This window comes from Mycetomoellerius zeteki, unplaced genomic scaffold, assembly GCF_001594055.1.
Source record: "Mycetomoellerius zeteki isolate Tzet28-1 unplaced genomic scaffold, Tzet1.0 scaffold58, whole genome shotgun sequence".
In the NCBI taxonomy this organism is placed as follows: domain Eukaryota; kingdom Metazoa; phylum Arthropoda; class Insecta; order Hymenoptera; family Formicidae; genus Mycetomoellerius; species Mycetomoellerius zeteki.
The window spans coordinates 2,307,314-2,331,947 of record NW_017257588.1 but is presented as its reverse complement, the minus strand read 5'-3'; the positions used below and the strand labels follow the sequence as shown (position 1 = coordinate 2,331,947).

At 36.2% G+C, this 24,634-nt stretch overlaps 1 long non-coding RNA gene across 1 annotated transcript; it reads right to left on the bottom strand.

Moving 5' to 3' along the window:
- Window positions 1-312: 312 nt before the first annotated feature.
- On the bottom strand, window positions 313-10,916 carry LOC108728103 (uncharacterized). The gene is made up of 3 exons (XR_001936876.1): window positions 10,849-10,916; window positions 5,273-5,278; window positions 313-322 (listed from the first exon to the last, which is right to left on the bottom strand). It is a non-coding gene; the product is annotated as an uncharacterized lncRNA (long non-coding RNA).
- Between the last annotated feature and the right edge of the window lie 13,718 nt (window positions 10,917-24,634).

Here is a 24,634-nt window from a genome sequence, read left to right as displayed (position 1 = left end):
GATTAATCGAGCCATCACAAAAGTGATTAGGTAAAAGCGGGGTGACGCGCTTGCCTGATTCCGTTCCCGGCTGTTGATCGTTTTCTTTTCAACTATATTGCAAGCAAAGCAATCATGCAAACGCCTTTTACGGAGATCGCGCGGTTAAATTGTGCGTGAAATGGAACGTCTGCCAGAAAAGTAATTTGTCCCTTTTCCGTCCATACTCTCTCTCATTAATTTCATTGCGCAGTTCCGCTCCCCGTCAGTCTTTTTTCGTAAATTCTACTTTTTATGAGAGAGAATTTAAAACCTGGGAAAGAAAATATTTGATGCGCGAAAACTCTGCTGGTTATGATACTACATTTAAATGTTAGCGTAATTTTCGTTTTATCGCTGATATAATTTCCGTAATCTACGTGTTAGTGGAGAAGCAAGAGAAGAGAATTATTTTTCGTTTCGCTGAAGAAGGCGGGCGATTTATTTCCTTATTACGAGCTCTTATACATAATGTACCATACCGTGTACTGTAGCGGATTTTCCTTCCGTTAGTCTCTGCTGAGTTTGATCACCCTCTGTGTGGTTTCAGCAAAACGACATCCTCCACTTAAGCAGGACACGCAGGATCGATCAGCGCAGAATACCGGCCTGTTTGTCAGATTTCTCTCTATCACGCTTAATTCTAAATCTAATAATGCATTACGTTATTCACGTTATTGCAAAAATATATATATATAGTCGATATAACAAACTTTATTTTATAAGAAAGTTTGGCGGTTGGATTAAAAGGAGAATAGCCCAAAGAAAAAAAGAAGAAAAAAAGAAGCTGCTAATTGTTCCGTCTTTTTATAGCGCTATTATTAAAATCACATTATTTGAATCATAATGTTATTCTTGATTATAATTAACCACCTACAACTTTTAAAACAATCAAATCGGAATCAAATGAAATATTAAATATAATCATTGATCAATAAATGAAATAAATTCGACAAAATCTTTCATTTACGAATCACTGTATTACTAATACGCGTTTTACAATTAGAAATTGCTGAGCATAAAACTTCATATTTTGTCGCTTTTTTTGTGTTAAACTCTCCGATTTTAATTTTAATCAAAACACCGTACGATGGTTCGTAACGTTGACGATCGGCACGTCGATCGTTTTCCAGATACAGTTTCCGGGGAGTTTAACTTTCGTGAACGCGGCAGAAACGGTACTAAAAATTCAAGCGTTGAAATAACGTGTGCATGGAACACGATCGGTCGTGGTCGATCCTACGCACGCACGCATGCACGCACTCAGAGAACGTCGCATCGTGAACCTGCCCTAAATTAACCGACAGCCACGCGCACAGGCTTCGTTCCCATGTTTACGAGCTGTGAAATTCTGTGTGAAAAGGCAGTATAACTAGCTTGGACGCGACATACGCGAAGCTGTTGAAAAAGTAAATTATTTCTCTTGGTGCGCGTTATAACAGCAGCGGGTGGGTGAAATCTACATTTCAGATTTCGTTTTATTCGCAGTGCTCGTGTACGCACGCGCGCCGGGCTTAATTAACGAAAGCGGTAAAATATGTAAAAGGCGATTGTGGCCAACGTTAGCGTCACCAGAACGCAATTAAATTCCAAATTACATGGTTAATATAAACCAATACATGCATATGTATATACACATGCATGTATACGTAAGAGATACCGTTATAAATAGAAGTATTAAAAACATTCATATGAATTTTTATGTAATATTCATTACGCAATACGTAACTTCAAAATCGCGCGTCCTTTCATTTAAGATTAATTCGTAATATAGTGCGCATGTGGGAAAGAGCGTACGAATGGGAAAGAGCGTTCGAAAAGTTCCAATATTCTCGAACGATTAATTGAAAGGTAAAAGGATCGGAAACGTTCCTCCTTCGACCTTACGAGTTTGTTCGATTCTACAAGATGCCGTGCCAAGAGAACTCGTAATCCGCAGGTCTATTGTGATAGAGTAATTGCGTTGTTCTTGAATAGTCCGGATTCCATCCAGTTGTTTCTGCCGTTCGCGGTGCTCACCTCTTCCTCTTTCCTCTTTTTTTTCCTTCCTATTTTTCCACTTTCACACAAAGTCCGATTCAATTTTTAAAGTTATCGGATCGTCCCACGAGCGTAGATCTTTCCTCCGCACGTTAAATTCCCTTTCATTACTTCAAACCCATAAATTATCCAATTTTCCGTACTGCGGCACGCAAAAAATAACAGATTACAGTCTCGAGCATCGAAATCCATTAGACTAATGAAATTGCATTCGCGAGGTCGGTGTGCAGGATACTTCCGGAGTACCATGAGAAAATTCCGCTCGTACTTTCGGATTGAAAACGTTGGCCCGTTGCGAATGGTTCTTAATACCTGGCAGTGATAATAATGAGGTCAATTATAATGTAAACCAGCAAACTCCGCCAGTTTATAAACCGATAGAGAAATTTCATTATAAACTATTTACACAGGCTATGGTGTTTACGATGATGAAAATCATGAGCCATTATTATTTCATTATGTTTACGCATAATGCCGAGCAAACATATGTGCGCCTATTACGCAAATATAAAATCATATAAAAACAATAAGACTTTTCAAAAACAATAAAATGATAGAACAGAGCAAATAAGAGTTGATTTTAACAAAAATTAAGTATGAAGAATTATTGATATATCACTAAATTTCGTATATATACATATTATTATAATATATGTACATACACTAAAATACTGAATATTACATGCTTCGGCTCTTGGATTGAGCCATCTTTAGATAATATAATAAAACGCCGTAAATTAGTTACCAAAAACGAAGAAATAGTATTCGTGATGTTGCATTAGACATAACGATCAAATGAAAAAAATGGCAAATATAAAAAATAGGTAACTGAGAAATATAAGAAATAGGTTAGGCACTGTTCTTGCGATATTCTGTTCGCTGCAGCTACGATACGATTTCTCAAATGTTGCTCTGATTGAATAGGCGAAGAATAAACTTCTTGCTTCAGAGTACCCCATGCATAGAAATCTAATGGCGTTAAGTCGGGCGAACGAGTTGCCCAATGTACTGCTCCTCCACGTCCAATCCATCGTTGTGGGAATTTTCTATCTAACCAGGTTCTAGCGACTCTGCTGTAATGAGCAGGGCATCCATCTAATTGAAACCACATTTCAGTACGTTGTTGTAATGGGATGTTTTCTAAATAGTCAGAAAATTCATTCTCCAAGAAATTTAGAAAACGGTCCCCATTTAATCTTGCAGGTAAAAAAAACATTTTTTTTCGATTTCTCTGAAACGGAGCAAAAACGAGCATATGTCTATAGGACTTTTTTTCTTAGTTTTTTACTCCTCTACACGCTCCCGAAGTTTTGCGATTTAATTTGGAAACACCCTGTATTGTAGTACATTGAACGTGAAACAATGTCTAATACCAAAATGGATGTTTATGTAACGAGGTTTCCAGAAATAATACTCATAAAATCGATGCAGAACAAAATCATAGTTGATAAGAATTAATAGGCAACAGAGCTCAAGTCGTGCGATTTATTAATGTTTGATATTTACGTCAGAAAAATTGCGAATCTTTATCATCGTGTAGCAGAGGCGAATTTTTCTACCGCCTCTCTCCCACATACAATTCGTTAATGCGATCTTTTATCAAGTATTCCAATATCTTAAAAATCTTTTCGGCATGACATATTCACTTCTTTTCCAATGCTTCTTTAATTGTTTACAACATTTTTATTAATAAAAATATACATACATTTGCTTGGTACAGTTATGTCTCTTAATGTTTGATGGTTTGATTGAAAAAAATGTTTCACAATAATATGTGTTCATTTTTTAATGAAAGTTACAAGCAATCGAATTAGGATCTGCTACATCTATATATATACTAGTATATATTATATGTGTTGTTTCTGTGGTATGGCGTTTAAGAGTTAATTAATGTGCGTGATTAATGCTAACGATCAGGGTGCTCATCAACCAGAGCAGAGGTGACTGTTATTGCTATCGCATATAGAAAAATTCGAGACAAGAATAGCGATATTTTGCACGAAAAAAAAAAACGACATGACATAAAGTGAGGAAAAAAATGAAATGGGGAAAAAAGGAACATCGCGAAAAACACGATTCGCGAAATCGGTAGAGGGCATTTTTCGAAACACGAGCGTTTTCGCGATACGGCGAGATGTTTCGCTTGTGTATTGCACGAGGCTGTTAATCGACGACCGGCGATCTGCACATGGCAGGTTCGCACGTGCATATACGCGCGTCATGCATGCATCGATGGAAACAAATCGCGAGGGAAGAGAGAGGTATCTTGACAGACCACGGCAAGAGTGTATCCCGGAAAGCGCTTGACGCGAGAGGATGAGGAGTGTCCCGTGGTGAGGGGGATAGGGAGGAGCAAAATACCGGATGGAGAAGAGGCTGGATGGCGAATAGTGAAAATGGGTAGGTCGACCAGCTGATGTGACGATCCTGCGGGAGTGCTTGAACCGTGATCACGTTGTTAACCCACCCCCCGTACCTCATTCTGTCCCTCGCTCCGCCGTTACTAGCCTTCATCCTCTACACGATCGTATGCTCTTTCTGGGTAAGTATTATGCACATCCGCTGGTGTACGTGGCACTTACTTACATGTTCACCATCGTTTCCTCCTCTCTCTTCTTCATGATGCGTCACTTTTCGCTGAAAACAAGATCACTGTCGATCGTCATCAGACGTTGCTTATGTCTAGAATCATATAATATTATATATTTATTAGTGTAGGGACTGGTGGAAAAATTAACGGAGTCTATCGAGATTTTTTTTTTTAAACTTGGGATCCTTCGTTTACAAATCTAGCACTCAGTGTGTTACGTCAACGATACTCCACTGTTGTTATAATTATTCAGTCGTTTATGTATATTTTACAGGATTGGGTAGTATGTGTAACTAGTTAAAACGTTAAAAGTTAAAAAAAAAGTTAAAAAGTTAATATAATTTTAAATGCATTAATCTTTAAACTTAATTTAGTTACTTTTAAACTCTTTAATTTATTAACTTTTTTAAATTAAAAATTTTTCTATTTCTCTGAAGAGGATGCTGGAGTGATCAAATTATCACAGTCGTATAAAAATCTTCGTATTGATTGAACGGAATAAAAAAACCTTTTACAGGATTAAAGTAGACGCATCTTATCATATATAATCTTATCATATATAAAAATAAGTTTTTTCAAAATTAACTTTTTTTTAAACTTAAGTTAATTTTTTATTCCTTCAACTTTTAACTTAATTTTATTAATTTTATAAGCCATTAACTTTAATTTAATTTAGTTTTAAAAAAACATTAACTTACAATAACCTTGATATTTTAAATGGCATTATATAGTTCTCTTTATTTTCTTACATTATATTAATTTATGAAGAAACAGGATAATCGTAACTGCACGCCGACATCGATATATAAAAGAATATCCGTTGTTGTAGGCGAGAGGGTGCATTATCGACGATGATGTATTCATTAGACATGTATGATTTTGCGCACATATATGGCAGAGATTAGCATGTTGGAATCTTCCGACGCGGACAACGATATTACGATTTCAGTCTGAGTTTCCTTGTCAGAGTTTCCTCGGCCGCAGCCGACTCTGCACGTTCCCGTCACGCTCCATCTAGAGATCGCACGCGTGTCGAGAGTGATATAGTTTCAGAGACATTAATTAGTTACATTTCACGTTAGTGTGACGTGCACGAGCTGTTATACGATTCTGTCGCCGATGGTGATGCAATGTCAACAGATAGATATCTGTACGTTGCGGTCGACAGAAAATCATGATATAATCACGTTTACACATTTTGCAAATTGCGGAGTACATAAATAATCAGAAAGTGCTAAGGGGTTTCCCTGTTTACTCACACAGATTATGACGTCATACTATCTCAGATTATAACGTCAGAAATGAAAAAACACAATAAAAATTCTTGCAAATTAGATTTAAATAGAAATATTTTTCAATAAAACAACATTTGTTATCGATAGAATAGACTTACTATAACGTATACCATAAAAACAATCTTCGTATTTTGGAGAGAAATTAAATCATATTTTAAATTATTGTATCACAAATAATAATGTGAAATATTATTAAATAATTACCATAAATTATTTTTATATAATTAATTTGACAGTTGGTTAAAGCTACAAACGTATAGCTTTTATTTCGTTTTTGGTTATACATACTTCATACATAATTCATTTCCAGTTATTATTTAATAATAACGAAATAAAATTTTCGGTACATTTTACAAGTCAATTCTGTAAATTATAAATATTGTTTTACGGAAATATGTATAATTTCGTATTAGTAAATTTTATAAGAATTTTTATTGTGTATTTTCACGCTTCTGATGTCACAATCTGAGATAGTAGTGGTGAATGAACACTTTGAGAAGTCGTAAATATAGTTTATTTACTATTACGCTAAAAGTAATTCCTAATTTATAACAAAGAATTTTCGAAATAATTATGTGTTACAATGTGTAACGGCGAAATAATTTATTGAAATTTATTATGATTCGTGTGATTTACCGCAGTTTACTTTTACATGCAAATGAACGGCGCAATATTTTCGTAGACGAGAATTTTAGATGTGCAAATGAATTAATTATGAGTTGCATTAAGATAAATTTGTATGTTGTTTATAATATATATACGGATTGCGACTGTAATTGCTTGCAAACCTGAATATGATTCGCTATTTAATATATTAACCTGTAATATGCCAAAGGGTTGTAAACGATCCCTGCTTACGTGCACTACCGTATTGCATGCAACTGTATCATGTTCTAGTTTGACCATATTACGCGTGTTCAGTACCTAATCAAGACAACACCAACTAATAATTTCATCTTTTGATGTTACCAATAAGTAGAGTATTAGCACAATATGTAACATTTTTAATATTAATAACATTTTTAATATTAAACATATAACATTTTTAATATTAAATCTTGCTTTAATACATGCCGACAAATCAGCATCAATTTTTCTGAATAATCTAGGATAGAACGGGGCTATTTCGTCCATTTCTCAAGATATTGTTTATATCTCTGAGCAGCGTATACTGAACATTTAAAGGAGCACTTGTACTATGAAGAAGTAATCATAATTGTATAAGATAGTTATAATCACGTTACTGCAAAAAAATATTGTTTGTTGCCATAAATTTTATCTTACTTTAAGGTTAAAATGACGGAATAGCCCCACTCTACTCTATATGGACATGAAGTATAATAATTGAATATTATCAAAATATTATCAAAAATTTAATACAGAGGATAAAATATTCTCTGTAATATCACAATTTTGTAGATTGTAGATTGTAATTAATTCCAACGTGAGAACAGTCGCCATGTTCGTAATTTTCTATAAATAATATGACAATGATTAAAACATAAAAATTAAGAATAGAAATTCCTTTACAACGAAAAACCTTCGATTTCGAATCCGTCTTGGTTGCGTGATTGGATCTTACATGTGATGGGACTTACACGCCAACCGTTATCGCGAACAAAGGTCCACCGGCTCGTTAAGGTTGACTCACGATAATTTTGGCGTCGTTGACCATTTCGGTAAACATTTACACATAGCGAACGTCGAAGGCGTACTCGGTCTCAACCGCTCTCGTGTCTGCTTCTCTTAACGGCAGGATGCATCCTCTCCGATGTTCCTACCGTGCATATTTGTGCACAGATATACGGGGATTGCAATGGGAGAGAACAGGGAGGGTGTCGAGTGAGTCGTACGGTTTGGCACCATCCTAATGCGTATTATCATGTTAACGGAGAGTCGGGCGATAATAATGGGGAGTCAATCAGTGCTATTCAAATTGCCGGACTACTATGGCGTCGTTCCATCGTAACGAGATGGTTCGAGGAGAATAAGGAGGGGGGGAAGAGAGAGAGAGAAAGCGGCTTTTCTCTTACAACTGTAAGGCTAGGTCCACAACCTTGTTTTAAGAGGCCATAAACCGGAAGCTTTAAGTTGTAAGTGACGATATGGCTAGGTCCACAATCTTGCTTTAAGAGCCTTAAGTCATAAGTCGAAAGAGATTAAGTGACAATAATTTCTGTCTTTAAACTGTTTTTGCGAAGTCTTTAGTTGTTAGACTTAAGCGAATTGAGCAAAACCCAATTCTTACGGCCTAAAAGCATAAGTTCTGTGACCGAGATCGTCTTACTTACAATGCTTTAAGTTACTTACTTTAAGAGGCCGTAAGCCATAAGCTGTAAGAAATTGACCAATCGATTGACAGTCGATTATTTTTCTCATATTTATCTGTGATTAGTCAATTTCTTAAGGCTTACGGCTTATGGCTTCTTAAAGCAAGGTTGTGGACCGAGCATTAATCTCTTTCGCCTTATGACTTAAGGCTTCTTAAAGCAAGATTGTGGACCTAGTCTAATAGAATGGCGATGAAGAGTGTATCCATCCTTAATCCTTCGTAGGCACACTGGGTCTTCTTTATCCCCAACCCAAATTTTTTTATTATTCTAGGCTTTCAAAAAATTTAGAAAATTCGGGATTACTTTTCAACATCTCTCATACATTGCCAAATAGTTATTTAACTCAAATGTTAAAATCTTTAATTAAGAATGTATTAGATGTACAATCCCTGCAAAGGAAATTAAATTTGGAAGTTTAATATTTACACTTCAAACAAACTATACACATATGAAAGTTGTGTGAATAAGATTACATTTTTGTTTAATAACACATTTTTGTAGTTTATTTATTTGTAATTATTTTTATTGTTAAAAATTTAAATATTAAAAACGACAAAAAAATTTACATTTTTCTTTTATAAGTACTTTCAATATTAAAAATAATTTATGCATAATTTCATTGCAATTCACTGATTAGTTACAAAGATATAGAACAAATAAATATTTTGTTTATTTCCTGGACAACTAGTTCATGCATGACGATGTAACTCTATGTAAATAATCCTGAATGCATAATGTACTTATATTAAAAAATTGAGATTTTTATCATTTATTTTATAATAAATTTCCATATATTTTTATTAGAGCACAGATTAAAAAAATACTGCTATTTATTAAAATAACTTATGATCCAGATAGTAAACCGTCACCAAATTTGTCGTATTATTTTTAAATGTAATTTAGAATAATCTGTAATTTTTTCACAATTTTGTTATCGTTTTGAAAATATGTATAAAACATCCTTAGTAACAATTGAAAATTTCTGCTAAGAAATTTGAGAGTGAAATTTCGCCTATAGATAAAAAAAGACCCAGTGTGAAGGGTTAACGCGATTTAATATTGATAACAGATAGAGTGATATCTACCTTGTAGAGTAGCCGGGGCATCGTGAAAACTGTATTCGAGAAAACATTCATCCGTTATTCGGTAACAACTGACACGTAACAGAATAAACGGTGCAGAGTAAACGGTGTGCATCGGGTTCCGCTTTCCGTCACCGAAGGGAACTGTCGGATGGAATTTGTGTAACTGCGAAAAAATATGCGCGCGTGTATGCGTGTGCGAACGGTTATCGAAGCTTTTTAGCGGAAATGAATTGCGAGGCGATTTTACACGGCATACATATCGTCCGGGGAATAGATACATTAAAACGATATTTAGGTAAATCCTATCATCATCCCAATTTAATTTCGACTATTTCTACACATTTTGTCCGCAGAATCGATGGGGACAATTTATATTTCGGCGATATTGTTCGAGCATATAGCGTTTAATAAAACCTGCACGTAGTGAGCAACGGCGTTATTGGGGCCGTTCACGTAGGACACATTTTACGTGGGCCATGTCTGCAACCCGCGAGTACAATTTGTACCCATTGCCCGTTTGCGGATCCCGAATCGTTTAATAATACCAACCTGACGATGCGGTTGCGACGTCGTTGTCAGTCGTCGGCCGCAGGATGGTGAATCGACGGTGCGTGCTGCACGCAAACGCGAATGGAATGCGATTTATGCACGTTCGTAAGCCGAGGGTTTATAGATATCCCCGATCGATCCGTACAGAATCGAATGGAGCATAGACAACGGCGCGTTGCGGGACTAGACGTGACGTCACATAGACAGTGCGCACAAAGTACCTGCACCTGTTCGGAATCGATGTGATTTCGCGTTATTATTCTGGTCGGACGCCGCATGTCATTGTCGAGTGTCGAATGATGCGGAATAATAAACGAATACGCCTGTTTAGATCAGTCACATATTTGCGATACACGTTGCATACGTATGAAATGTGATCGGCGATGGTTCGAGAGACGCGATTAATTGAATTACATTACTTAATTACACAATTTAATTAATTTAATTATATAATTTAATTTAGAGTTTCATTATTTTTTCTATATTTTCTAAAAAGGTAGACGTGTTATTATTTCACAATTATTTGCTCGTATTATCTAGGAGACAGATATTGAGAAACGTCTACTCTCTAAAAGTGAATCAATGACTTATAATTAGGGAAGCACTCTTGCTTCTTTCCGGTGAGCTGAGAAGATTGAAGAGAGAACAAAGAGTGGGGAAAGGTATAGGTAGCACAATTCTTTTATCGGAGTCGAAATGCCGAACTTGTCCATTAGCTATTTCGACCGCCATTTTGGACCTAGTGGCCTGTAGACTAATAAACGCTTAATGTTATTAGTACATGATACGATTAGTAAGTAGAAAATGGAGGACTTTTGCGCTATTTTGATATATTGGTCATAGAATTTATGCTTTTAGGCCGTAAGAATTAGGTTTTGCTCAATTCGCTTAATTCTAACGGTTAAAGCCTAAAGACTGTGCAAAAATAGTTTAAAGACAGAAATTATTATCACTTAATCTCTTTCGACTTATGACTTAAGATTTCTTAAAGCAAGGCTGTGGACCTTATATAGCCTTACTGAATTCTCAAAGAACGATTCAGCCAAATGTACATCACTGTGCAAGAGTTGGAACAAATAATTATTTTTTAACTTTCCGACAATAGTTTTTAATACGTGGCGCAAGTGTCGTATCTTGCACACGTGCGCACCCGTCATCCGTGCGACTGCACGATCGCGGTTGCGCCCGTTGAGTTACGTGTGAGTAAGATAAATTAAGGAAAAGTAGATTATCCGGCGCACACCTGAATATATGGTGCGTTCGTGCATCGTATATCTATCATTCGCAAGCGTTTCCCAACGACTTGGCGTTGTGATACTCGTGATACTTCAGAGCTTGACTCTACGGAGGGTGTATCATACGCGGAATATCCAACTAGTCGCCTGTCGCAGTCAGAGGCGCATTAATGATAGCCGGGACAAGTGCTCATCTTAATCAGATTACGGAGTTAGGCTTTGAAACGGAAACGTTACAAAGAAGCTTTCAATTTGCGCGAATTATTTATTACTGAAAAAAGTGGCACGATACCGTCTATTACGCGGACAGGTCATGCGCGAATTATTACATCAGATTTGCTGGCTATATATATCCGAAAATTTAACGCTTCGCTTATTACATTTCTGCACTGTATGATATGTAGAATTCACTGCGATTATATTAATCCTCAGGGAATTCGAATGACGCGGAGCCGTCATAATGTCGAATCTACATCGCAATTAATGTCACTGCTATATAAAGTTACGTCAACCGTGGCTGTATAAAATGCTAAAATCTACCAGGAGAATTAAGGTTTGCAGACTGAATAAATCAGGGGGAGAGTACTTAGTGATTTATGGAACTCAATTACGAGTAAAATGGGGGAGAGGAGGCTGCAAAAATGTAAATGTTTATCCTCTTAATCATGGAAATTGTTTCTCGTTTTCTCCAGGACGGTTTACGGTCGCGTTCCACCGCGAGCTAGAATTACCGGTGGTCGTATTTAAAACCGTTAATGAAATCAGGACGCGCCCGGACGGTTCTCCTACGCGATCGTTAAAGCTGACGGCTCGTCGTGAGCAAAAACCGCGACCACCCCTTCCGTGTCGCCTTTCGCGTTGCGTTTATTTTAGCCATACGGTAATATATAACGTAACGGTGTGTGTTAGAGGCGGTAAGATCATATCGTAGATATATACAGATGTAAAAGATTTATCTGTTCGTTAGTGCGCGCGCGAAGGAAGCTTTTAATCCGGCGATAGCACGTTCCGTTATGTGTGCCAGTAATCATTTCTCTAACGATATATCGTTGGTGCACGCCGTGGGTCGTATCGCGTGCTGAATATAGAAACTTATTCTCTCGCGAGAAAGCAGCTCTTCCCATATTCTATACGGTAAGAGTGTATTTCATATTGTATCGGATAAAAGCATCATTGTGATACTGTGCGAGCTCTTCTCTTTGCGCGACTATCCGTGACAAGTAATGTATCACTGCTATATTAAAAATTTCGAAATCTCCTTATTACAAAGAATATCCTACTAATCGTTTCTCTTGTAATTTGTTATATTAATATTTGTGCCTAAAAAGCCCCAGATGGTCAATTAAAAATTAAAAAATAATTAATTATCCTATTCTTTCTTTCCCTTATTTTTTCCTGTGTCTCTCGTTATTACATCTACGATCTCGTTATTACATCTCGTACAATTTATCGCAAGCAACGACACAGTAATTTTCCCAAAGTATTAACGGACGTGCTGCTTTCGTGCCTTCCTCTCTCCAGCTGTAATTCTCATCTTCTTCTCTTAACCATGTTTCTTTTCGTTCTAACTGTTCGTCTTTTCACGATCCCGGATCTTCTATTAAGCCGAGAAATTAAATTACCGAAATTACACCCCAGGGGTGCGCGGGGTTGCCAGGTGGAAAATCTGCGAGATGGCCATCTGCTGTCCCTGTCAAGTCTTCGTCGGCAAGCGCGGGCAGGCTGTCTCGCTCCTTCTTTTTATCGGCAAAGCAAGAGAGCGCTGGGACCAACGAGATTAAGATTCCGTTACCTTGCGTTAGCTTGTGTAATTTTCCTGGCTGCACGGCTCTTCCCGCGCACCGGCTGCTCTCGATATCTTCTCTCGGGGCAGGATTAATACTTCTCAAGTTTCGCTTCGACGCTCAGCACGTTAAGAGCCACCTGGACGATCCTTGGTTATGCCTAGTTATATTGAGAGAACAAAGGCTTTCCTATTTACGACAGCTATCATTAGTCAGCTTTCAAATTGCCAGAAAGGCAATGTACATAAGCAAAGCTTATGTAAAAAAACAATACAAATGGTCTTGCATAAGACGAAAAATTGCGAATACATTCGGTGATGCTGTCTGAGATAAAAAATTGTTGCCAAATGTTTATTTGCATAGCACGAATCTGCTTTAGAGAGATCGCAAAGGTATAGAGTGCAGTATATATAGACATGTGAAGTCACTGGATCGTAGATAACAGAACTGAATCTTTTACACGTGTTAAATATTTGACACCATTCTTCCATTCTATCGCGAGCTTTAGAAAGGAGAGAAATGCCAAATCACATAAAATCAATTGCATATCGATAGTTCGATATATATTGATATTTGATGTATATGCATTGATCTTTTTACTTATTTTCAATGTAATTATTTCTAACTTTGACTTTTAATAGCATTCTCTGCACGTCTCATTCACCTTTTGAATTCAACCATCGTCAGTGACCGATGCAATGGTTAATATAATTAGAAGAATCTCATTGCGAAAATGGTGTCTTTTTGGTGGTAGTGTATAGTAATAGTATATGAGAGCCGTGTGCATTTGCATTAAAATGCCATAGCTGAGCCACGTAGTGTCGCCTACGTAGGTTGGATTTTCACACGTACGTTTTCAAAGGACTTGGCACAATTGTAAGAGACCGTTTTAAAACAGCTAAGTCCACTGCAACGTTGGTGATATTCAGAAGAGCTTCAGCTGTAGTAAAAAAAGTATATTAATGATATTTTATCTCTAATAAATTTAAATCTCTGATAAATTATGCATACTAAGTTATAATCGTAATAAGAGAAAAAAATAATTTGTGAAATTCAGAAATAATATAGATCGATGTGAAATCTTTAAAAAATCCAAACGGTCAAGTAAAACATTCGATATAAAATTATCAGCTTTATAAGCAAACTATAAAATTTCAAATGTAATTCAAATATATTTCAAATATAATAAAATATTTCTATATGAATTATTAATTCAATTATTTTTAAAACAGTTAATTAAAAATTTATATTTTCGTTAACCGTAGGTAAGATAAAAAAATATAATAAAAGAATTATTTATTCCAAACGGAAATAATTCCAAACGGTCGTTATTATCATCTTTCAGTGACAATGAACAATTCTGTTAGAATCGTATTTTTTATTTTTCATTTACGAGATTTTGTCATTTGTTCGTCATTCATGTACATTCACCGAATTTTATTTGTACGGAATGTAGGAACGTCAAACGTTTCGTCGGTTTCGTCCTTGTGCGATTGTGGAATTTTTCGTCAGTGCTTCATCGGGTCATTGAATTAAAAAAAAAAAATCGCCGAAAGTTGGATACCATCGATCGTGGCGCTTTTCAGTTTTTTACTTGATTAAAAGTCTCATTGAAGCGCAAGCGGAGGGAACATCACGTTTATTAGCGGGCGCTGCTTATCGAGGGCGGGCTACACAAGTCACTTCATTTTTCAGCGCTCGGTCTCGGTTTCGTTGTAACATGGAAGACGTTGCCAAGGCGCCGTTATCAAAAGCCACCGGATAGGAAATCCACGTTAAAGCGACAGCAGCGAGAACGTCGCGTCGGGCTGGATAGAACGAGGGACTGAGAGGTTCGTCGCACGGAGGGATGGCAACGAGCAAGGGAGGTGGAAAAGGCAAAAGACGTTTAATGCCCGCCATCGATAATGTCGTCTGAGCCCGGGCACCAGGGAGTACGCAGTTAAGGAGCGAACGAGGTAGGAAGAGCCCGACTCGACGAAGCGAGAGAGAAAAGATGGGCTGCGGAAGAAGCGACAAGTGAGTGACAAAGAGGCAACAATAGGGAACAAGGGGGTGGATCGAATCGACGGAGAAAGCGAGAGAGTAGATCGGAGGACGGTTGGTGAAGGGAAACGGGGGTAAAATGACACGAACTAATAGCAGTCGAACGATTAAAACTAACGATCCCGTTGCGTCGACTAGTTCATCCCCGGACTTGTCCCTCGACCAGGATTAACTGCCGGTTGACGAGCGATCCGGCCAAATGAAAATACGGCGCTCTGCCTTCCGGCCACCGCCTTCCATCTTCGTTCGCCATCCTAATTGGCATCTTGACCTCATCGTTTCTTCGAAAATCGATCATGGAATTGATCTATCTTTACTATGAAATTAACACTTTGCTTTTGGAATATCGATAATCCACAGAATTCTGATTCTTTCCAAGTTCTTGATGCGTTTCAAAAAGAATGGCAATTAAGTGCAAAAAATATAAATCTGAGGAAATACAGAACGTCAATTTTATGTTTTCGTTACAAAAATAATGTTAATATTTTTATATCAATTAAAGTCGATTTCTGTCGTAGCATTTTTTGATAAAACTCTTCAAGAGTTATCCAAAACTTTTAAGTAAGCTCTGGATTTCGAAAGAAAAAAGTTTTAACTAAGTGGAACTTGAGAATTTTTATCCGGAAAATCGCCAGAACTCTTTCACTTTTATCGCCGAGATTGTAGATTCTTAGAGTTTTATACGACATCGCCTACTTTTACTACTTACGATTGTACATGTCTTTGGTTATATTATTGCGTGTACCGACTGACTTGAAAACAATATAACTGCTGTAATGTAATATAAGATGAAATTGTCACTTGCAGTGCGTAATTGTTTATAAATTACTGCACGAATTAAACGTGACATTAATCGTTGCAAGTGATTTTTATCTACGGTGATATTGATTTTATAAGAACGTAGTGATAAAATTGTATCTAAACATTCATTCATATATCAAACAAAATTTTGAAATAAATAACCCACTTTTAAACAAGTTCCCTTAAAATTCGCACAAATATTTTTTCGATATGATTTGAATGAAGATTTGAACATGTGAAAACTTTTCAGTACACGTGCTTGACCCATGGTTGCTTCTCAGAATAATAAAGATAGCAACGGATCGTCTATCGAGAGATAAGATTGCGTACTATATTATCGTACTATATTATCGTCGTACTAACTTTTTAAATCATACACCCTCTTTGATCCTTTCTTTTCCTCTCAAGGATGCTTTTGTCGGTGAAATCGAGCGCAAATTCGATGTACTTTATGAAAATCACAATGTTATGGTACAGTCAATCCCTCTTCTTTTCTAACAATAAGATCTTATTAATACCGTCTCTTTAGAAGTTATTTCACTGAAAACAAAAAATAGGGATTGGAAGTGACATTAAATATCAATATTTTTTTGTTTGAAATTTTTTTCCGACAGATCTATGTGCGACCTTTTTAAAGGTCGTAAAGGATTCTTACGTGGAAGGATCCGTCGAATCCATCAATATAAAGATTTATGGAACGTTTGTGAGGATAGATGCTGGTAATTCAACGCGGAAGCGTATTTCGTCCGTCGGCGGTGCTATGAATGCACGTTTCCGGGACCAATTCCGTACGGCGATAGAAGTGCGCGAAATAGGTAATCCATCAGGAAACGACGTCTCGTAAGATTCCTACACAGTACACATGCTGTATATATTGCTCGCGTTCCTTACGCTTTTCCTTTCGTTTTCTCTTCAGAGAAAAAAAGGATACGAAGAAAGGCAAAACAGAACGAAGGGGAAAGGAAACGAGGAGGATGTCCGGACAATACCTCGAAGTTCTCATCGTGACCAGCATTTTCGATTCCTCGCATAATTCATTTTTTTTCTTCCCGACGCCACCGCCACCATCCTCCTCGACTCTTTCGTTATCGGTACTACTTTTTTTCCTGTCACGGCCTTCGAGGACACGCTTCCACTGGTTTTCAAAGTATTGATCGATCGTGCGTTTTACGAACAAGACAGGGGCGCCTGTTCGCCCCGGCCAATAGAGGACAGATAGTCGGTTAGCAATTTAAAGGAGGTCGCCTGTAAAAGGGCATCCCTATAAAAATAGAAATTGTAACACATGTATCGTCCTTCAAGAATCATGAGATTTTATCAAAAATTTTTGCATAGAAATTAAACCCTTCGAGAATACGACAAGTAATTACTTTGTAATATAAACACATATTTATTTTTATAATTATTTTTATAAAATTTTTATAGTAATTTTTATAATCAAGGTCTCGGTAGTCTAAAGGCTTAGGATGTTCGTACGGAATATAAGAGATCCGGGTTCGATTTCCGGTCGAGGTAATATTTTTCGCAATAAATTTATTTATAATTTTTTAGCACCTTAACATCTTTCTAATATGATGCCTGATTGAGCATCGAATTATTAAAAATTGCTTATCAACTTAATTTAATTCGTGATATTATTACTAGTAGTATTACTAGTAGTTTAATTGCGTTTATAAGTCCGGAAAATTAATTCGCGCAATTCGAATGACTACAAATATGGTATATCATGTACATACATAGTATATATATATAATCGAGGGAGTACCCACTAGCTGAAATATTATCCCACAGATTACATGATTTTATATGATTTCATCTGTTACAAATAATTTTTTTCATTATATATGAAGTAATTTGGTAAAATATACGATTTTATTTAATATTATACAATAATCTCTCGTGGTTGCATATGTAATCTGATTATACATAGAGATTTCATATGAATTTTATGATTTCGAGGACTCTGTCCCATGATTACACTAAGTGGTTATCCCTTTGTATATAATTCGTAATGAATTATTTAAGCATTAAAGATCCGCTTCGACCGGTATAGGCTTCTAGTTTATCGATTGTGTTCTCACATGTACGGTCTAAAATAAGATCCTTATTGTTTATTTTTATAATAATGTAATTCAATAATTATTTTTAGTTTCTTTCCTCATCGCTATTTTTACGTATAGTTTTCGTGTTTGTAAATTTAATCGATATTTTAATGTAAAAATTACTACGTAATATATGTCGTATATAAGGGTACACACGTATTCCTTTAATAAATTAAGAGTTTAAAATGACGTAATACAGCAACATTACAGTCCCATGTTATTTTGACTAAGTGCACTACTTGTTAATTCATTACGTTGTTCGCGAAAAGCGCTCGTACAGCTAATAAAATCTCTCTTGAAAATTACGGCGAGCACCTTCCACAACGGGTATCCCCCTATTGCGTTTCTACTTCAAAGTTGATGTGGTTACGTGTGTTTCGTTACAAACACATACGCGCGGGTATGTGTTTGTGACGAATTCCAGGCCTTTGCCTCTGTAAAGTTGCCTAGAGAAGCACTTGAAGACGAAGAACGATCTCGACGAGACCTCGCGCATGCCATTTGCCATCCTGCGCGTTATCCACGTAATAGGGTTCGCACATGCGATCTTGTGTCACGAGATTCCACAGAGTTCGCAAGTTATGATGAAAATTGGAGAACCGCGCACGTCGTATCTTGATCGTAACAGTTATCTTAGTCTCGCTCGCGACGAAAGTCATAATTATCCTAAGTGTGTGATTAAAAAATATCCTCTTTTGATATATTTATTTTAAAAAATTGAAACTGTACGCAAATTACAGACACAGTTTTACACGTAATGCATCGGTAGAAATCTAAAAAGATTTATAAATAGAAATAAAATAATTTTTTATAATCCCTGATCGATGATTTAAATCTATTCCTTCCTTTTTTTCCTTATTTTACTTCCCACATAACTTAATTCATCGTTCTAATATTGATGATCATAGATACTCTGGAATAATACACTCCGTTAATTTCATCGCGCGCATGGCCATTCTGCGTAGTTATCGAATATGTCTCTATCGCGAATTATTGCGAGAAACTCGATTTGAGTTTGCCGGATAAGGGAATGATTAAATACTACAGTAGCGTAACGTTGTAAAGCCGTTTACAACATATCTGTTCGTTATATAATCGTATCGTTTGTATGCTCATCCGTATCGTGAATTACTACGTGAAACTCGATTCACGTTTACCGAATTAAGAGGTTATTAAATAATATTACATCAATACGACACGCTTTGTTTATTAATAATATTGTGAAACCGCCCCTAATATTGTGTGCCTCGCCCAAGATAATCACGTGATACATGATCGTTACTGTTATCGGATATTTCGGATGTGATCGATCCCCCTTTGAATAATAATAGTACATGTGTTTGGGCAACATCGATTGATGCCCAATTTGTATTCTAATAAACTATAAAGTGTTATCGTTAACTCCAATATCGGTCAATAAGCGAGGAAAAATATAGTATATTTTACAGAATACAATGTATATACAGTGAGTGCAAAAAGTATTCGTACAGTGAAAATATTTTTTAAAAAGCTTTATTTGTAAAAAGTAAATATTATCTAGCGAGAAATGAGTCATCGAATTGATATCGAATCGATATCAATACAATGATTCAACACTAATTTGATGTCAATTTAATGTTTAATTGACGATCATTTTTTGTTGGGTAATTAACAATTTATTCATAAAGAATAAAATAGATTGTATATGTTTCTTAAAATTATATATATTAAAAAAATGTGTGTATTAATTATAGAAAATATAACATCTGAAAAATAAGCGAAAATTAAAAATTGTATCGTTTGAATGCTCGAAAAGTATTCGTACAATCGAGAAATTTAGCTTCTAAAATCAGGAATACATACTCGTTTGTTTATGTTAGAACAGAATGTATTTATTGTATAAAATTGCTAATTAATGTTTATTTTCTACAAATAAGACTTTTTTTTATAAAAAATTTCCTTGTACGAATACTTTTTGTTCTGTAAAATTTAAAATATGGCTATGTTATTAAATCATTGATTAAAAGGGATTCAAAACGAGCTCTTCTTTTTCAAAAACATCGCAATTCAGAAGATATTTAGGAACACAGGTCATAGGACTTCAATTCTTATTCAATTCTTATTCAATTCTTATTGTACGTTGCAACGTACAATCGATTTGTCAATTAAGAATACATATAGGTTCCCCATCCGAAGTCCAGTTTCTAGAGCAAAAGTTTTCAATTAACTCTCTCTTTCTCTCTCTTCTCTCTCTCTCTCTCTCTTTCATTCTCGAGGAATGCATTGTTCTTCGGGAACTTTCTAAGGCCCATAATTTATGACATCCAACAGAAGAGTTAGGACGGGATCTTTAGAAAACTCGCGTATTCTATTTCTAAAGTGCCTAGAAGGAACTTCACTGCTGCGAGGGACACCGACGAGTGATGAGTGACGCTGAAACGGGCGGGTGGTGGAGAGAGAGGACGATGGCGAAATGCCATTAATAATTATCGCGCTTAAACAAAGGAAGGTGAAGTGGTCCGGTCGAACGACTTGCATAAAAGACTTGACAGGATCGGCCGCTCTCGTTGCCTCATAAATATTCTGTCCTTCATTGCGGAAGCTAAGAGCGCGAGTGGAACGCGAAATCATTTCGGGGATTAATAATCGGACGTTAAAAGCGGCGAGATCCTGCACGGACAAGCGGTGACATGCACGAGACAATATTATGACGCTTCTCACGATTTCTCTCTCTCTCTCTCTCTCTCGTGGCCAACGACGACAACGGTGTTGAGATTTTACGATGTTGAGATTTTACCGAGACAGAATTCCACAGCGAATAAGGAGCACCCTAGCTATGCTGACACGAATCGAGATCTCTCTGAATGGATGAAGCGTGAATGCGATTAAAAATGTAACAAATTTTTGAAAATAACGCATGAAATTAAAAATGTAACAAATTTTTGAAAATAACGCATGAAATTAAAAATATTTCATTATTTCCATTATTTTCATAAAATTGCTGCGTCAGCCCCGTGGTGCAGATATTTTGTTACATTTATTTACGCTCTCTATCTGTCTTCGTCGCACGATAGCTCGCGCACAATATTATATTTTTGTAAATATTTGATATAGATTTCGATATACGTTGTATCATAAAATTTATGCGTTGCATAATAAAATGTGCATGTGCACGTTTATATGTATGAAGTATTTTTTTTCGACAAATCGGCATTATTGATTTAACATATGTTTGCACAAAATATTAGGTACGCTGAATAAATATAGTGATGTAATATTTATGGCGTTAGCGATGTAATATTTATGGAGTTAAATATTCAGAGTGTACGATACATATACAGTTCATGAATCGCGTACCGCATTACCGTCTAATTTTAAAGAAGAACAGTAAAATTAGAAGTTACTATCCCGAGTTACGAGGAAACTTCAATAGTCTGACATATTCGATAGCGAGATACTTCGATCTCGATAATATTAGCTCGATAACGAAAGTTTGCCGATTTAACGCTACCTTCCACGATCGATACACGTAAAAATTGCTACTTACAGTTTCAGTTTTGTCGGCACGTTAGTCGGCAAGCTAGAACTAGCTTCTAACTTTGTTTCTTTAATGCGATAGCGAAATGCAAAAACGATATCACAGCAATTCGTTCATATTTGACATTACATGCTTTCGATATTACACATCGCTATTTTGGCGCGATGGAAATAATGCCACTTTTACGGTTTTATCTTCACGGCTTCTTGATTACCAAGAACTTCACCATTCTCTTGCATTCTTTCGCTCACCTTCTCCTCGCTCATCTACCCATATTTCTGACTCATAAAAGTTTGCTGTAAGCGTGTAATAAATTTTTCTTTTTTACGACGTGGGTTCAGCCTTTACGTGTTTTATTTCATTTATCTCCCTCGACAAATTTTATCGATGTTGAATGCGACCGACGCAGACCGCAGATTATCACATGTGGCATTATCGTTCTTTTTTCATTAATTTTTATGACTTATTTTATCGATTGTCAAAGATCGCGGTGCAACTCTGTTAATCAAATTTGCATAAAATTCTGATCAAATGCGTCGAATAGAAAGAAATGTAATTATACACACGTCAATTAAAGTTAATTAAACAACGTTAAACAATTTAAATTTTATCAGAATTAAATAAAAATTACTATTTTTGTAATATATATATGTATATTTGTCAATTAATAAAATCTTAATTAAGTTATATTAAACGTCAAAAATATAAAAGCGTATTAAAATAAAAAATAAAAAGGAATATTCAAACGCTAGAATTATTAATAAATCTCGTTCTAATTTACAAGTACGTAATAATTCTGAACATTAATAATATCGTTCTGATTTTCTGAAAAAGTATAATTATATTAACGTGCATGTACGCGAACAAATAATCATGTACTGTGAGCAATTACCGTTTACGTTTCATTTTTCAAGCATGGAAATCCCCGCACGCGCAACGGTATAATAATATTAAAGCATTCCCGAGTCGCATGTTTCAATGAAATTTCACGGCGCCGAAGGGATGACCAGTGGACAGATTTGCGACGGATTTTCGTATATCTACTGAAACAGCATTGGTAGCCGTCGCAAAAACGGTACTGCGAGACGCAGTCGAGCATTCGGTCATATATCTGACCGAGGCGTGAAATTAATGCTCCTCAAAAGTTGGACGCGGCTAAGAGCGCGGGTTGTGACGTGACGCGAAGTTTTATTGCGAAATACGTAATGTGGAAATCCCGGTGCGGTCCGGCGCGGTAGCAGCGCCCGTGAATATTCTAATGTCATTAAACATTCATAAAGCCCCGTGTAATGCCGCGTCCCCTTGCGCGAACTTTATATACCTTCGCAAATTTCCAATCTAATTTAATATTAAATATTTCCGTGACGGACGATGCGACGAGAAGTGAGAAGCGACGGATCGCGATATTGTAAGCTCGGATGCAAGTACGCTATGTTCATCGCTTCGTCATGAAGGATCGGAGAGGACAGTTGCGAAAAACTAATTAATTTTCAATGAAGCTTACAGTGAATCGAAGCCGTTGCTGTCGTTCGAGATAGAACTGAGCTGACGTAGCCCACACATAAAAGAAGAATTGCACTTGATGTTTTCTTTTATATCGTATTGCGTATGCAAACGCATTGTACTCGAGTTTATGAGAAATTCAAGAATATGGCACATATAAACTTTTTACATGATACGCATGGCATTAATTTACGCGGAATTCACAATTTTAGTGCCAACTCCGATTTAATCTCATAATGCATTTTATAAAACTTTTAAATTTAGAATGCAGAAACATTTCCATTAGAATGCTTGAAATATGTATAAATGCGCTATTATGTCATCAAATGCATGATTCAATGGATAATGACTCTCTTATACGTGAACGTCGCGAATTTTCACATTTTTCTTCGACGTTTGCGTATGCACACGGTGTAACGGTATGTGTATGCAAATTATTTATATACTGCAAACGCATCCCTCGTTATTTTCACTACCAGACAGCCACGCAATATCTTTTAACTTCCTGACAAAGTTTGCGAGAAAAAGTCAGCGAGCGAGGCGAGGCAAGCATGCGGCGCAACGCATCGCGATCATGCCACACGGTAGACAAGAGGCCCGTATACGTATATCCGGCGTTCATATATTCACGCCTCCGTGCGATTGCATTTCGTCGAAATTTTCTCTCACGATAAAACTAGCAGCGCAAAAAAAAATAACGATCCCGGCTACCAACGCCGCGTCTGTATATCCGACGCGCGGGTGTGAAATTAATGCGCCCTGAAAGTCGGTAGTTTTATCACGGAATAAGCAATAGTTGAAACTGCTTCCCCTCACACCGCCTGAATATCCGCATTTTATTAAACTTTCATGGCCTTTTAGTGTTTTCGAGTTATTGCCGCATCAATAATTCCTGTTCATTCCTTCTATATCACGTTTCCACATGTATCGAGTTATCTACTCGAGTATCCGGTATCTAATCCAGCAACTTCCAATCTGAGCTAATGGTACTTTCAATAGTCTAGTCTAGATCCAATCCGGATCGATGGTAGCCTTAAAAGTACTTTCGATTCGAATTTCCAACTAGAAACCATGTAAAGTTGTGTAACTGATTTTAACACTCTATTGATACAGTCTTAGCTGTATTTTTATGCTCTTAGCACGCTGTTAATATGCTATCAATAGGTTTTAATAATAATAATCATTTTATTGAGTGCAACTGTTAACATTAAATACAAAATAAACAGATAGAAGTACAGTAATATTTGATATTGAATCAGTGACGGATTAACGCATAGGCAAACAAGGCGCTTGCCTACTCTCTAAATTTGAATCAGTGAATAGTCACTAATTACCCAGTAGCATACTCTTGACACTGGATAATCAGTGAAGTTCAATTAAAAAAGGAAGAATGTTTGAGCATTATATAATTAAAATACTGATATTTGTACGTTAATTTTAATCTTCTAATATCATATTCATTGAATTTATGCACTAAATAAGGTTAGTTAGATCACATAATAAAGATTAGATAGGTTGGGGATCTCACATTTCATTCACTGATTATCAGTGGCACTGATATCAGTGATTATCCACTGATTCAGATTTACAGAGTAGGGCGGCAAATTTGAGGGAGCGGAAAATTGTCAAGACAGAAAATTTTCACACAGTTGAAATAAATTTTTAATTTGTTAATCTAACGTTTTTGCACGAGTTACACCAAGATTATTTTATCAGAAATGATATTTTAAATATAC